The sequence below is a fragment of the Jaculus jaculus genome, chromosome 19, assembly GCF_020740685.1.
Source record: "Jaculus jaculus isolate mJacJac1 chromosome 19, mJacJac1.mat.Y.cur, whole genome shotgun sequence".
Taxonomy (NCBI): Eukaryota; Metazoa; Chordata; class Mammalia; order Rodentia; family Dipodidae; genus Jaculus; species Jaculus jaculus.
This window is the reverse complement of record NC_059120.1, coordinates 37,929,288-37,944,458: the sequence shown is the minus strand read 5'-3', so window position 1 is coordinate 37,944,458 and position 15,171 is coordinate 37,929,288. Positions and strand designations below refer to the sequence as shown.

At 44.9% G+C, this 15,171-nt stretch overlaps 1 pseudogene; it reads left to right on the top strand.

Moving 5' to 3' along the window:
• Positions 1–2,723: 2,723 nt before the first annotated feature.
• LOC101615096 lies at positions 2,724–3,034 on the top strand (annotated as a pseudogene).
• Positions 3,035–15,171: the final 12,137 nt, after the last annotated feature.

Below are 15,171 nucleotides of genomic sequence, written 5' to 3'. Positions count from 1 at the left end.
TATATTGGGCCAGCCAGGCCAAATGAGCCAGCAAGTGCAATAGTGGCATGTCTGTTATGGGGAAAACTAACTGCTCTCTAATTGGACTGGAGGTCCTTTCCATGGGAGGGAATACATCCCTGATACTGAAAACGTATAACAAGGGTAGTCATGAGCCTTAGGGGTGTAATGCCTGTTGTTGTCTGGCTAAATGTATATACTATGTTCACCAAACTGCCTGAAAAGTACTTCTTTTAATGTTCATACCCATATACTCATACTCTCACTTTTGGTTAGAGAAGCTTCTCTTTTCAGATGGCAGTGACCTTGGGATTACTCAGAAGGCACCATGGTGCTGAGAAGAAGTGACAGAGGAGTGCTCAGCACTGAAATATCTCTATCACACCTTCCAAGGCTCAGGGTCCATTGCAGAAAAGGTGGCAGAAAGAATGTAAGAGCCAAAGGAAGGGTAGGACTCCTTACAATGTGCTCCTCCAGAAGCAAAATAGCCTGGATATCCATGACCTCACAGTGCCTGACACTACCTACACAAGACCATCATAATAGGAGGAAAAGATGATGACATCAAAATAAAAGAGAGACTGATTGAGAGAGGGGAGGTGTATGATGGAGAATAGAATTTCAAAGGGGAAAGTGGAGGGAGGGAGGGAATTACCATGGGATATTTTTTATAATCATGGAAATTGTCAATAAAAAAATAAGTTAAGAAAATAAATAAAAGAAACTAATGAAAAGAGGGAGGGTATACGAGGAAGTATAGCTCTGTGAGGGAGAAAGTGGGGCAGGGGAGGGAATTATCCTGGTTTATTTTCTGTAAGTATGGAAGATGTCAATAAAAAGGAAAAAAAATTAAAAAATAAATAAGTAAATAAAAAAATCAGTAGTTTTTAGCCAGGCATGATGGCACATGCCTTTAATCCCGGCACTCGGGAGGCAGAGGTAGGAGGTTCGCCGTGAGTTCAAGGGCAACCCGAGATTACAGAGTGAATTCCAGGTCAGCCTGGGCTAGAGTGAGACCCTACCTCAAAACAAACAAACAAACAAACAAAAAAATCAGTAGCTTTTATATATTCCAAAAATGAATTTACCAAGAGAGAAATTAGGAGTAACATACCATTCAAGTAGCTTCCTCCCTAATAAATTATGTAGGCATAAGCCTCACCAAGGCTATAAAAGACCTCTACAAATAAAAACTTTTAAAATATTTTATTTTTGTTATTTGTTGGGGGAAGGAGAGAGAGAAAGACACAGGTAGAGAACAGGGCCCCCAGCCACTGCAAATGAACTCCAGATACATGCCCCACCTTGTGCATCTGGTTTATGTGGGTCCTGCGGAGCTGAACTTGGGTCTTTGGCTTTGCATGCAAATACCTTAACCGCTAATCCATCTCTGCAGCCCCTACAAATAAAATTTTAGGGCTGGAGAGATGGCTTAGCGGTGAAAGCGCTTGCCTGTGAAGCCTAAGGACCCTGGTTCGAGGCTCGATTCCCCAGGTCCCACGTTAACCAGATGCACAAGGGGGCGCACGCGTCTGGAGTTCGTCTGCAGTGGCTGGAGGCCCTGGCGCGCCTGTTCTCAATCTCTCTCTGTCTCTTTCTCTCTCTGTGCCACTCTCAAATAAATAAATAAAAATTAAAAAAAAATTTTAAGACACTGAAAAAAAATAAAAGAAGGCTGGGCATGGTGGCATACACCTTTATTCTCGGGAGGCTGAGGTAGGAGGATCTCTGTGGGTTTGAGGCCAGCTTGAGGCTACAGAGTTCCAGACTACAGTAAGACCCTATGTAAAAAAAAAAAAAAAAAAAAAAAAAAAAAAAAAAAAAAAACCTAAATAAATAAAAGATACTAGACAATGAAGAGACCGCTTATGATCCTGATTCAGCAGGGCTCATATTGTGAAAATGGCTATATTTTACCAAGAACAATGTACAGATCCAGTGAAATACCCACCAAAGTTCCAGTAACATTCTTCTGAGAACTAGAAAAAAAGCAACCCAACAATTAGTAAGGAAACACAAAAGACCATGCATAGCAAAGCAAATTTAAGCAAAAAGAATACAGCAGGAGGTGCCACAAATCCTGACCTAAAATTCTATAGCACCATAGAGACAAACACAGCATGGTGCTGGCTGAGACATCGAAATATAGACCAATGAAACAGAATAGTAGACCCAGAAATAAACCCACACAGCTATGGCCACCTCATTTTTGACAAAGGCATCAGAGCATATACTAGAAAAGGGGCAGGCCTTTCAACAAATGGTTCTGGCAAGACCGGATATCCACCTGAGAAGAATGAAACCTTACCCTTCACAAAAATCAATTCAAAATGGGTCAGAGACCTTCGTTTAAAATCAGAACATTGAAACTGCTCAAGGAAAACATAGGGAATGTACAAGTTACAGGTATAGGCAGCAACTTGCTAAACAGGACTCCAATAACATAGGGAGAAACCTCAAGAATCAACAAAGGGGTTTATATGACATAAAAAGCTTCTGTCCAAGAGCCAGGCGTGGTGACACATACCTTTAATCCCATCACTCGGGAGGCAGAGGTAGGAGGATCACTGTGAGTTCAAGGCCACCCTGAGACTGCATAGTGAATTCCAGGTCAGTCTTGGCTAGAGTGAGACTCTACCTTAAAAAAAAAAAAGAAAGAAAGAAAGAAAAGAAAAAGCTTCTGGCTGCTGGTTCGGGTCTGGGGAGGAGAATGCGCCTTGAGGATGAACACCCCTCCAGCCTTTGCTCTTTGAGAGCCAGAAGAAAATCACCATTAACAAAGACACCAAGGTACCCAACCTGCCTCACCATCAGCAAGGAAGACCACACGCTGGGACACATCATTAAGTCCTGCTGAAGGACCCACAGGTGTTGTTTGCTGGCTACAAAGTCCCCCACCCCCTGGAGCACCATCTTCTGTGTGCAGATCTCCCCCGACTACAGCCCCCAGGAGGCCTTCCCCAGAGCCATCACTGACCTCATCAGCGAGCTCTCCCTGCTGGCCATCAAGGACAAGCAGGAAGGGACTGAGTAGCTGGCTGGAAGGAGTTTCCTTTACCTACTTAACTCAGGACCTTTCTCACTGACAACAGCAGCCTGCCAGCCGTTGCCCCTGCTCCATACCCCTCACCCTGGTTGACTTCCCTACCTGATGCTGACATGTCCTGTACATAGACTCTTTTATCTTCCTAATAAAATGTGGAAGAAAAAAAAACAAACAAACTTCTGTACAGCCAAGGGAACTGTCAGCAGGGCAAGCAGAAAGCCAAAGACTAGGAGAAACTTTGCTGGCTATACCTCACACAGGGAGTTGATATCTAGAATATATAAAGAACCCCCCAAAATTTAATTACCAAAACAACAAAACAGCCATTCAATAAATGTGCTAATGAAATGAATTGACAGTTCTAAAAGAAGAAACACAAATGGCCAACAATTTTTTTTTCAAGGTAGAGTTTTGCTGTAGTTCAGGCTAACCTGGAGTTCACTATGTAGTCTCAGGGTGGCCTTGAACTCTCAGTGATCCTCCTGCCTCTGCCTCCCAAGTGCTGGGATTAAAGGCGTGCGCCACCACACCCGGCTAACAAATATATTTTTTAATATTCAACATTCTTCCTCATCAGGAAAATGCAGACTAAAACTACCTTGAGATTTCATCTCTATCCAGTCAGAATGTCTATCATCAAGAAAACAAATGAATGCCTGGTGTGGTGGCGCACGCTTTTAGTCCCAGCACTCGGGAGGCAGAGGTAGGAGGATCATCGTGAGTTCAAGGCCACCCTGAGGCTCCATAGTGAATTCCAGGTCAGCCTGGGCTAGAGTGAGACCGTACCTCAAAAACAAAACAAAACAAACAAAAACACAACAAATGCTGGTGTGGATGTGAAGAAAGAGGAACACTTATCCAGTGCAGTGTGAACTGCTACAGCCACTATCGAAGTCAGTGTGAAAGTTTCTCAAAAAGCTAAAATTTGAGCTACTCCGGCTGGACAGATGGCTGAACAGTTAAGGTGCTTCTTACCTGTGAGGCCTAAGGACCAAGGTTCAATTCCCCAGGACCCACATAAGCCAGATGCACAAAGGTGGCGCATGCATCTGGAGTTCATCTGCAGTGGCTGGAGGCCCTGGTGCGCCCATTCTCTCTACCTGCCTCTTCCTAGCTCTCTGTCTCTCAAGTAAATAAATAAATAAATAAAATATTTTTAAAAATTGAACTGCTATATGACGAAGCTATACCATTCTTGTTCATTTACTCAAAGGACCCTACAACAGATATGTCTGCACATCCATGTTCATTGCTGCTCCGTTCACAATAGCCAAGAAAGGAATCAAATGATATGCCCACCAGCTGGTGGCTAGATAACAAAATTGTGAGACATGTACACACAATGGAATTTTATTCAGCTGTACAGATAAATAAAATTATGACATTCGCGACAAAATACATGGAACCGGGGGCTGAGGAGATGCTAACCGATTAGAGGCACTTGCTTGTACAGGCTGCCAGCCCAGGTCCTCTCTCTGTCTCTTTCTCCCAAATAAATAAAAATATTTTATTTTTCTTTATTTATTTGACATACACAGAGAGAAAGAGGGAGAGAGAGAGAGAGAAAGAATGGGCACTTCAGGGCCTCTAGCCGCTGCAAATGAACTCCACTTTGTGCTCAGGGAATTTTGTGGAAGAGGGGGCAGAAAAATGGTTAGAGCCACAACTTGGGACATTTTGCAGAGAGACATTGTCTCTCCCCCATAACTGACTGCTGCCCCCACAATCCCCACTGGGGATGAACTGCATCCCCAGTGAGGAGGGACCCTTGGGAAAAGGGGCAGGGATGAGGGAAAGGATGGTACTAACAAGTGTTTACATACTAAAAGTAAATTTTAAAACAATGAAAATGGGTAGAACTGGAAAATATACTAGGCAAGGCAACCCAAGTACAGAAAGACAAAAATCATATGTGGATCCTAACTTTTATTTTTATTTTTACTTATTTATTTATTTGCAAGGAGAGAGAGAAAGTGTGTGTGTGTGTGTGTGTGTGTGTGTGTGTGTGTGCGCACACACCAGGGCCTCTTGTTGCTACAAACTCCAGACTTTGTGTATCTGGCTTTATGTGGGTACTATGGTCAATTGAACCCAGGCTAGCAGGCTTTGCAAGCAAGTACCTTTAACTGTTGAGCTCTCTCTACAGTCTGATCCTAATTTTTTTTTAAATATATTTTTTAAATTATTTATTTATTTATTTGAGAGTGACAGACACAGAGAGAAAGACAGATAGAGGGAGGGAGAGAGAATGGGCGCGCCAGGGCTTCCAGCCTCTGCAAACGAACTCCAGACGTGTGCGCCCCCTTGTGCATCTGGCTAACGTGGGACCTGGGGAACTGAGCCTCAAACCAGGGTCCTTAGGCTTCACAGGCAAGCGCTTAACCGCTAAGCCATCTCTCCAGCCCCTGATCCTAATTTTTAATGTATGTATATAAATAAGAAGTTGCAAGAGGGGTCATAAGTGGAGCTGGAGAGATGACTTGGCAGTTAAGGCTCTTGCCTGCAAACCCAAAGGACCCAGGTTTGACTCCCCAGTACCCACATAAAGCCAGATGCACAAGGTGGTGCATGCATCTGGAGTTTGCTTGCAGTGGCTTGAGGCTCTGGTGCACTCATTCTCTCTCTCTCTCTCTCTCTCTCTCTCTCTCTCTCTCTCTCTCTTTCTCTTGCTCTCTTGATCTCATCCTATCCAGTAAAAATAATATATATAAACTGGTCGTGGCGGTGCACACCTTTAATCCCAGGACTCAGGAGGCAGAGGAAGGAGGATCGCCATGAGTTCAAGGCCAGCCTGAGACTACATAGTGAATTCCAGATCAGCCTAGGCTAGAGCAAGACCCTACCTCAAAACCAACCATATGTATGTGTATGTGTGGTGTGTGTGTGTATACATATATATATATATATAATCTGTTTTAATATTCTTATTTATTTGAGAGAGCTACAGAAATAGGCAAGTAGAGAGAGAGAGAGAGAGAGAGAGAGAGAAAATGGGTGAACCAGGGCTTCCAGCCACTGCAAATGAACTCCAGATATGTGTGTCCCCTTGTGCATCTGGCTTGTGTGGGTCCTGGGGAGTCAAACCTGGGTCCTTTGGGTTTGCAAGCAAGTGCCTTATCTGCTAAGCCATCTCTCCAGCCCCAATATATATTGACCCCTCTTGCAACTTCTTATTTATATACATATGTATGTATGTACGTATATATATGTGTATATATATATTTTTTTTTTCTTTTTTTTAAAGAATGGTCATAAGCCATGAAACTAAATAGGAGACCACAAGAGGGAAATAAGAGGGGATAAGAACCAGGCAGAAGGCAAAAGCTACATGTGGGGCTGGAGAAATGGCTTAGTGGTTAAGGCACTTGCCTGCAAAGCCTAAGGACCCAGGTTCGATTCTCCAGGTCCCATGTAAGCCAGATGCACATGGTGGCACATGCATCTGGAGTTTGTTTGCAGTGGCTAGAAGTTCTGGTGTGCCCATTCTCTCTCCCTCTCTCTGGCTCAAATAAATAAATAAACAAATAAATAAATATGTCAGAAAAAAAATTTAAAGCTACATGTGGCCTGAAAGTGGAAAAATGGCTATGGTGTGGGGAGGGCAATAAGAGGAGGGGATGGAGAAAACGAGGGGGAAAAGAAACCAACTAAAACACCCTAATGAAACACTGTTCTTTGCATGATAAAATTAAATTAAAAATTAAGTAAATTAAATTAAAAATTAAGTGAAGGGGCTAGGGAGATGGCTCAGTGGTTAAAGGCATTTGATTGCAAAATGAGCCCACCCTGGTTCAATTTCCAAGGTGCCCACACACACACACACAAAGTGGCACAAGTATTTGGTATTTATTTGTAGGAGTAAGAGGCCCTGGCGTACACACATACAAATAGATAAATAAACATTTAGAAGTAATTTAAAGAGGAATAGGAGTTAACAGACCTCACAGCACTCAGAACCTGGAGGCAGGAGGGTCAGAAATTCAGTCATCCTTGACTACACAGATTTTGAAGCTAGCCTGAACTACCTGAGATACCATCTCAAAAGTCAAAAATAAAAAGAAACACTTAGGGGCTGGAGAGATGGCTTAGTGGTTAAGGCACTTGCCTGAGAAGCCTAAGAATCCAGGTTCGATTCCCCAGTACCCATGTAAGCCAGATGCACAAGGTGATGCGTGTGTCTGGGGTTCGTTTGCAGTGGCTAGAGGCCCTGGTGCACCCATTCATTTTTTTTTTCTCTCTCTCTCTTTCTTTGTCAAATAAAATAATAAATAAAAAGAAACACCTAGTAGATTAGTAAAGCACACTTCCGAGTATGCCTGTACTGGTGTTTCCATAAAGATTTAGAGAATCAGAGCTCTGAGCCAATCCCTGGATTAATCCCATGCTGGGTTCATAATATGATGGAATGTGGTCATGGGGCCTAACTGGAGGCTGCTGGTCACTGGAGGCACGTCTCTGGGCTGCATCTTATACTGACTCCTTCTTTTTTTTTTTTTTTTAATTTTTTTTTATTATTTTTATTTATTTATTTGAGAGTGACAGACAGAGAGAGAAAGAGGCAGATAGAGAGAGAGAGAATGGGCGCGCCAGGGCCTCCAGCCACTGCAAACGAACTCCAGACACGTGCGCCCCCTTGTGCATCTGGCTAACGTGGGACCTGGGGAACCGAGCCTCGAACCGGGGTCCTTAGGCTTCACAGGCAAGCGCTTAACCGCTAAGCCATCTCTCCAGCCCCTGACTCCTTCTTGAATCTCCCCTTTTCTCAGCTTCCTGTGTGTCAAGAAGGGCAGATACCCTCCAGTACACTCCCACCACCATGTTGTTCTGCTCAAAAGCACATGAGCTGCACCTTCATGAGCCAAAATCAACCCTGAGTCCCTTGAAATACTGCTCTCATAAATTGGGTCACAATGAGGCTAAAGTAATACATTTCCTAGAAAGCTGTCATTTCTACAAAATTAGATCTCTCAGAGCAATGAGCCAACAACAGACTATCTATTTCATCATAGTGGTCAAAATTGCCATTCATAGCTGGGCGTGGTGGCACACACCTTTAATCCCAGCACTCGGGAGGCAGAGGTAGGAGGATCGCTGTGAGTTCAAGCCCACCCTGAGACTACAGAGTTAATTCCAGGTCAGCCTGGACCAGAGTGAGACCCTACCTCAAAAAACCAAAAATAAAACAAAACACACACACACACAAAAAAAAAAAAAAAAAAAAACCCACAAAAACAAAATTGCCATTCAACCTATGAGCGTTTCGTTTTTAGGAGGAAGGTTGGGACAGCATGGAGCTGAAAAAGAATGAATGAATAAGTGAATTAAAATTGAAAGAGGACCAGCACTCGGGAGGTAGAGGTAGGAGGATCACTGTGAGTTCCAGGCCAGACTGGGACCACAGAGTGAGTTCCAGATCAGATCAGCCTGGGCTAGGATGAGACTCTACCTCAAAAAAAAAAAAAAAAAAAGAGAGAGAGAGAAGACAGTCATTGCTCACTGTCTGCTTGCTGAGCGTGGGTGCAATGTGACAGCTGCCTCAAGCTCGTTGCTGTGGCTTTTTTTTTTTAATTTTTTTTAAAATTTATTTATTTGAGAGCAACAGACACAGAGAGAAAGACAGATAGAGGGAGAGAGAGAGAATGGACGCGCCAGGGCTTCCAGCCTCTGCAAACGAACTCCAGATGTGTGCGCCCCCTTGTGCATCTGGCTAACGTGGGACCTGGGGAACCGAGCCTCGAACCGGGGTCCTTAGGCTTCACAGGCAAGCGCTTAACTGCTAAGCCATCTCTCCAGCCCATGTGGCTTTTTCCATCATGAGGGATATCACACTTTAAACTGGTTCTTGTCAGGTATTTTGTGTAGGCAATGATAAATGAACTGATATGCCATTCCTCAATACTTCATCATCTCTTTTGTTTGTTTTTATAGAGGTAGGGTTTCACTCTAACCCAGGCTGACCTGAAATTTACTACAATAGTCACAGGGTGACCATGAACTCATATCAATCCTCCTACCTCTGCCTACCGAGTGCTGGGACTAAAGAACAGCACTTCACAATTTTTTTTTCTTTTTTTTTTTTTAGGGTCTCACTCTAGCCCAGTCTGACCTGGAATTCACTAGGTAGTCTCAGGGTGGCCTCGAACTCATGGCAATCCTCCTACCTCTGCCACACCCGGCTAACACTTCACAATTCTTTTGCCTTTAGAACAAAGTACAATCTCACTGACATTTTTATAAACAAAAAAACCTTATTGACATGTTTATAGAAAAAAATTGAGAGGCTTTACATTGGACAAAAAGTTAAATATCATTCAGAGCTTATTACAAGAAAAAACCAATTCTTTGACATATCACCCTCACATTTGTTCAATCTAGAACATTCAATTCTTTCCGCTTTTGAACTTTTTTTGTTTTTTGTTTTGTTTGTTGTTTTGTTGTTGCTTTTTGTTTTTTGAGGCAGGGTCTCTAGTCCAGACTGACCTGGAATTCACTATGTAGTCTCAGGGTGACCTCAAACTCAAGGCAATCCACCTACCTGGGCTGACATGGAATTTACTACATAGTCTCAGGGGTGTCCTCAAACTCAGAGCAATCCTCCTACCTTGACCTCCCAAGTGCTGAGATTAAAGGCGTGAGCCACCATGCCCGACTTTTTTTTTTTTTAAGGTAGGGTCTCACTCTAACCCAGGCTAACCTGGAATTCACTCTAGTTCCAGACTGGCCCCAAACTCAGAGTGATCCTCCCACCTTTTCCTCTCAGAGTGGGATTAAAGATGAGTGCTACCTTGCCCAGTTTTATATTTTCAAAATAAAGTTCCTAAAGTCTTGCTCATTACTGGTGTGTGTGTGTGTGTGTGTCTGAACCTAAGACTTCAGAAATCCTAAGTATATGCTGAGCCACTAAGCTATGCCTTGAGCTTTGACTGTTTCTACTGCTGAGGTGTCATTCAGCAGTGGTTTAGCAGTGACAAAGCCCTGGGTGTGATCCACAGCACTGCAGAAAACCCTGGTATTTCTTCCTTCCTCCATCCCTTCCTCCCCCAACCCTTCCTCCCCCCATCCCTCCCCCCCACCCCGCCTTTCCTCCCTCCATCCCATCCTCCCTCTTTCTTTCTAACTGAGCAATCTATCCTGAGCTACATTCCCGAAACGTTTTTTTGGCTTCTTTTTCTTTTTCTTTTTCTTTTTTTTAAATAGTTTTTTGTTCATTATTTATTTATTTATTTGAGAGCGACTGACACAGGAAGAAAGACAGATAGAGGGAGAGAGAGAGAATGGGCGTGCCAGGGCTTCCAGCCTCTGCAAACGAACTCCAGACGCGTGCGCCCCCTTGTGCATCTGGCTAACGTGGGACCTGGGGAACCGAGCCTTGAACCGGGGTCCTTAGGCTTCACAGGCAAGCGCTTAACCGCTAAGCCATCTCTCCAGCCCATTATTTTTCTTTTTTATATTTTATTTATTTATTTATGAGAGAGAAAAAGAATCAGAGAGAGAAAGAGACAGAGAGCAGATAGAGATAGAATGTGGGTGCCAGGGCCTCCAGCCACTGCAAACGAACTCCAGACCAGGGCGCCCCCTTGTGCATCTGGTTTATGTGGGTCCTTTAGCTTTGCAGGCAAGCGCTTTAACGGCTAAGACATTTCTCCAGCCCTTTTGGTTTATTTTTCGTTTTTGAGAAAGGGCCTCACAAATTTTCCAGGAAAGCCTTGAACTTGTGATTCTCCTGCCTCAGCCTAGGAGCTGGGATTACAGGTGCAGTGATTGGTTTGTTCCGAAGTTGATTCCCTTCATGGTTTTTTTGTTTTTGTTTTTACCTCTTTCTTAAATGGTGGTAGTCCAATCATACTTAAGAATGCAGCCTTAGGAACTGATCAGGAGCTCAGAGTGGGTTTGGCAGAGACTCTAAGGTGTCTCCCAGTGATTCTCACTTTCCTGCAGTGTAGTCAAGCATTAGCTTTGCCCAGAGAGAGGCCTGTTCTTTGTCCCTCCCCTCCGCTCTGGAATGCTCTGATAAGACTGTTTGCCTGGGGCCTTGGACCACACCAGATAGTCTGTGCTAACAACGTGGTTTTTGGCGGGTGGTTTGAGCCAAGCAGTATGAACTCAAGCTCTGGGGCTGGAGGATGAGCTGCACCCAGGGTCTGTGTGACCATACCTGGGTAAGTATTGTGACCACCAAGGCTCAGAGCAGTGTCACACAGCACTGCTGCGAGATGGAAGAGGTGCCTCCAGCTTCCTCCACTGTGAGAGGACAGGATGCTCTGCACTTAGCGCTGCCCCAGAGGCCGCTTATGCACCTGTTCCTTGGGTGAATTTAATTTATAGCCTTTCTTTTTTATTTTATTTTATTTATTTATTTATTATTATTATTATTATCATTATTATTTTTGGTTTTTCAAGTTAGGGTCTCACTGTAGCCCAGGCTGACCTGGAATTCACTATAGAGTCTCAGGGTGGCCTTAAACTCACAGTGATCCTCCTACCTCTGCCTCCCGAGTGCTGGGATTAAAGGTGTGCACCATCATGCCCAGCTAGCCTTTCTTTTTAAAAAAAAAAAAATTTATTTTTGAATGCCAGACGTGGTGGCACACGCCTTTAATTCCAGCACTCGGGAGGCAGAGGTAGGAGGATACCCGTGAGTTCAAGGCCACCCCAAAGTCCAGGTCAGCCTGGGCTAGAGCGAGACCCTACCTCAAAAAAAAAAAATTATTTTTGAGAGGAACAGAGAAAGTGCCAGGGCCTCTTGCCACTTTGTGCATCTGGCTTTATGTGGGAACTGGGGAATTGAACCTGGGCTCTGGGCTGTCAGGCTTTGCAAGCAAGTACCTTCAAATGCTGAGCCATCTCTCAAGTCCATAATTTATTTTTGTTTTTATTTTTATTTATTTGAATGAGAGAGCAGGAGACAGAGTGAGAAAGAGAGAGAACGAGCATACCAGGGCCTCCAGTTATAGCAAACAAACTCCAGACACATGTGCCACCTTATGTATCTGGTTTATGTGGGTCTGGGGAATTGAACCTGGGTGCTTTGGTTTTGTAGGCAAGTGCCTTAACCACTAAGCCATCCCTTCAGCCCTTGTCCATAAATTATTATTTATGTGCAAGGAGAGATCTAAGAAACTTAGAATATGAGCATGTCAGGACCTCTTGCCCCTGCAAAGGAAATCCAGATGCATGTGCCACTTTATGAATCTGTCTTTACATGGATACTGGGGAATTGAACCTGGACCAGCAGGCTTTGCAAACAAGTGCCTTTAACTGCTAAGCCATCTCCCCAGCTCCTAGCCTTTCCTTTTTATTTTATTTTGTTTATTTGAGTGAGAGATAGAGGGAGGGAGAGAATGGGGCACCAGGGCTGAATCTTCATATAAGACTGCAGCTCTGAAACTGGAGATAGTTTAGTGGTTGAGATGCTTGCCTGCAAAGCCAAAAGACTTTTCAAAGTTCAATTCCCCAGGACCCATATAAGCCAGATGCACAAGATGGCACAAGCATCTGGAGTTCATTTGCAGTGGCTGAAGACCCTGGTGGAAAATGGAATGTGTAAGGAATGGGATGATCCCTCTATGCAGTGTACCATGACCTTCCTGTATCTCTTTGTTTCTAAATATCTTTGTGATTACATAGCATAGAATGTTTCTTGTCTAAGTTCTGCCTATGCTGTGTAACCTTGTGACTTCTTGTAATAGCCCCCCTTATGTTTAATATTACGCAACTTTGTGGTTTAATTCCCAATCTTGTTTTTAGTATAAACATCATGTGTTTATTTCCAGTAAAACTGACACTCCCAACAGATCTGGGCTGCATCTTGAGATAATGAACTCTGAGATGCAGACCTGTTGCACCAGCTTCCTTCTTTTCCTTTCTTTCTACCCAATAAAACTTTGCCTCACATTCTGTGAGTCGATGGTCTTACTTGTGTGATGCCAGAGCCCATAACACCTGGCATACCCATTTTTTTCTCTCTCTCTCAAATAAATAAATAAGAATACTAAAAAAAAAAAAAAAAAAGACTGCAGCTATGGGTGGCAGCTTGACCCACATCTCAACAGAAACCATGAGCAGAGGCACCCAGCTAAGCCCTGCCCTGACTCCTGCTGCAGAGAAATTAGTAACAAAGGTGTGTTGTTTTATACTCATTGAACTCTGGTGTAAGGTGATCTGGTGGACCCATGCAAGGTAGGGTCTTGCTCTAGCCCAGGCTGACCTGGAATTTAGTCTCAAGCTGGCCTTGAACTCACAGAGATCCTCCTATATCTACCGGCTATAAATATTTTTATCTAGAGATCTTTTATTCTTTTTGTTTTGTTTTGTTTTTCAAGGTAGGGTTTCACTCTAGTCAAGGTTGACCTGGAATTCACTAAGTAGTTTCAGGTGGCCTCAAACTCATGATGAGCCTCCTACCACTGCCTCCCAAATGCTAGGATTAAAGGCTTGTGCCACCACACCTGGCTAAGACCTTTTATTCTTGTAAATATTTTGAATTTATTTATTCAAGAGAGAGAGGGAGGGCGAAAGAGATAGACACAGAGGAAAAGGCAGAAAGAGAGAGAGAGGGAGAAAATGGGTGTTCCAGAGTCTCCAGCTACTGCAAATAAACTCCAGACAGTTGCACCACCTTTACTTCTGGCTTATGTGGGTACAGGGGAATAAAATCTGGTTCATTTAGCTTTGCAGCCAAGCATCTTAACAGCTAAGCCATCTCTCCAGCCTTAAAGACCTATTTAAAGGATCACTCAAATAATTTTTTTCATCAAGCATGGTGGCTAACACCTGTAATCCCAACAGTTAGGTGGCTGAAGCAGGAGGATTGCCAGGAAGGCCATCTCTCCAGTGCCATTCTTATAGGTGATATGGCAGAGAGGGGAAGAAGTTTGTAGAAAAACTCAATAATGTCCCAGATTTCAGGAATAACAGCTTCTACTTGGACTCCAGAGGAAACCTCTGTCACCTGAGGTCCCTGGTGTGCTCATGTCCGGAGTGTCTGCCGTGTCGTCATCTGAGGTACGTGGTGTGCTCATGTCCGGAGTGACTGCCATGTCGTCATCCGAGGTACCTGGTGTGCTCATGTCCGGAGTGTGTGCCGTGTCGTCATCTGAGGTACCTGGTGTGCTCATGTCCGGAGTGTCTGCCGTGTCGTCACCTGAGGTACCTGGTGTGCTCATGTCCGGAGTGTCTGCCGTGTCGTCACCTGAGGTACCTGGTGTGCTCATGTCCGGAGTGTCTGCCGTGTCGTCATCTGAGGTACCTGGTGTGCTCATGTCCGGAGTGTCTGCCGTGTCGTCACCTGAGGTACCTGGTGTGCTCATGTCCGGAGTGTCTGCCGTGTCGTCATCTGAGGTACCTGGTGTGCTCATGTCCGGAGTGTGTGCCGTGTCGTCATCTGAGGTACGTGGTGTGCTCATGTCTGGAGTGTCTGCCGTGTCGTCACCTGAGGTACCTGGTGTGCTCATGTCTGGAGTGTCTGCCGTGTCGTCACCTGAGGTACCTGGTGTGCTCATGTCCGGAGTGTGTGCCGTGTCGTCATCTGAGGTACGTGGTGTGCTCATGTCTGGAGTGTCTGCCGTGTCGTCACCTGAGGTACCTGGTGTGCTCATGTCCGGAGTGTCTGCCGTGTCGTCACCTGAGGTACCTGGTGTGCTCATGTCCGGAGTGTCTGCCGTGTCGTCACCTGAGGTACTTGGTGTGCTCATGTCGGAGTGTCTGCCGCGTCGTCACCTGAGGTACTTGGTGTGCTCATGTCCGGAGTGTCTGCCGTGTCGTCACCTGAGGTACTTGGTGTGCTCATGTCCGGAGTGTCTGCCGTGTCGTCACCTGAGGTACTTGGTGTGCTCATGTCCGGAGTGTCTGCCGCGTCGTCACCTGAGGTACTTGGTGTGCTCATGTCGGAGTGTCTGCCGCGTCGTCACCTGAGGTACTTGGTGTGCTCATGTCCGGAGTGTCTGCCGCGTCGTCACCTGAGGTACTTGGTGTGCTCATGTCCGGAGTGTCTGCCGCGTCGTCACCTGAGGTACTTGGTGTGCTCATGTCCGGAGTGTCTGCCGTGTCGTCACCTGAGGTACTTGGTGTGCTCATGTCGGAGTGTCTGCCGTGTCGTCATCTGAGGCACCTGGTGTGCTCATGTC